The 1,502-nt window shown below is 39.9% G+C and overlaps 1 protein-coding gene across 1 annotated transcript in view; it reads left to right on the forward strand.

The window, feature by feature from the left end:
- The window catches only part of LOC104980959 (THO complex subunit 2-like), a gene marked incomplete at both ends in the record, with an annotated part of 113,276 nt that overhangs the window by 89,688 nt on the left and 22,086 nt on the right, over nucleotides 1–1,502 (forward strand).

The raw sequence follows: 1,502 nt of genomic DNA on the forward strand, positions 1-1,502 counted from the left end.
AAGGAGAGTTTCATCGAACTCAAGGAGTCTTCAGCAAAACTCTGCATTAATCATACTCCTCCACCAGTGTCCAAGAGTAAGGAGAGATAAATGGACAAGAAAGATTTGGACAAGTCAAGGGAAAGATCCGGAGGGTGGGGGGAAGATGAAAAGGACAGGAAAGAGTGGAAAAGGGATGACTCAAACAATGACCGAGAAGTGCCACCATACTTAACCAAGAGGCAGAAAGAAGAAAGTGAAACAATGGGGGTTTCAAAATACAAAAGTGAAAGTCTATGTGAGTCTCCTTATCCAAATTAGAAAGACAAGGAAAAAAATAAATAAATCAAAATCTCCAGGAAAAAAAAAAAAAGTGGCGACTCATTTAAATCTGAAAAGATGGATAAAAATCTCCTCTGATGGCAAAAAGGAGTCCAGGCATGATAAAGAAAAGATAGAAAAGAAAGAGAAATGGGACAGTTCCAGAGGAAAGGAAGAGAAGAAACATCATAAGTCCTCGGACAAGCACAGATAATGAAGACTTTCAGTCAAGGGTATGGACAGACCCCTAAGCTGAAGGTCTCCCAGAGGAGGATGCCAAAGCTCCATGCGTCACTCTCAGAATGATATCTCCCATAATTGAGAGCTTCTAGTGCTGTCCATTTAATGGGAATCTGCTTTAAATCAGAAGATGAATACACACCACCATCCTCTTGACGAGATATTCCAAAGTCACTGGTTTTCAGAACATTATTTTCACCTCCAGGCAGTTTCTTGGAGCAAGGTCCCTGTGCATATAATTTTTACCTGAGATTTGCCATCGAGAAGCAGCATCTAATAAAAATTTCACTAATTGTTTTAGTTCATCCTTCTTTCTCAGAAAGGAGAGGGAATCATGTCCTGGAACAAGTCCCTTAATTTTGTAGATAGGCTGTATTTGTGTGCTAACTTTTATGAGTTTTACAATATTGGTATGATTATACTGCTTGAGGATTTTGGCTTCTTGTAAAATTTTTAATTTCAGTTCTGGGAAAGATCATCTTCGCATGTTCTAACAGTGATACCAATTTTATCTTTTAATGTGCCCCTAAATGTGTCATCAAAATTTCCCTAGCCCAGTAATTATGACAGCTTCACGACTGAGATGAAGAAGGCAGTGGCAACCCACTCCAGTACTCTTGCCTGGAAAATCCCATGGACGGAGGAGCCTGGTAGGCTGCAGGCCATGGGGTCGCTAAGAGTTGGACACGACTGAGCGACTTCACTTTCACTTACTTTACAATATTATGATGGCTTTTTGCCACACATTAACATGAATCATCCATGGGTAAACATGTGTCCCCCCATCCTGAACTGCCCTCCCACCTCCCTCTCCTTGTTAGATAGTTTTAATCACAGTTTCAATTTCAGTACTTGTGACTGGTTTGTTGACATTTTTTCTTTCTTTCTGGCTTAGTCTTAGAAAGTTGTTTCTAAGAAGCTGTCCATTTCTTCTAGGTTGTCAATCATATTGGCATATAATT

The sequence above is a fragment of the Bison bison genome, unplaced genomic scaffold (assembly GCF_000754665.1).
Source record: "Bison bison bison isolate TAMUID 2011002044 unplaced genomic scaffold, Bison_UMD1.0 scf7180017864508, whole genome shotgun sequence".
Classification (NCBI taxonomy): Eukaryota; Metazoa; Chordata; class Mammalia; order Artiodactyla; family Bovidae; genus Bison; species Bison bison.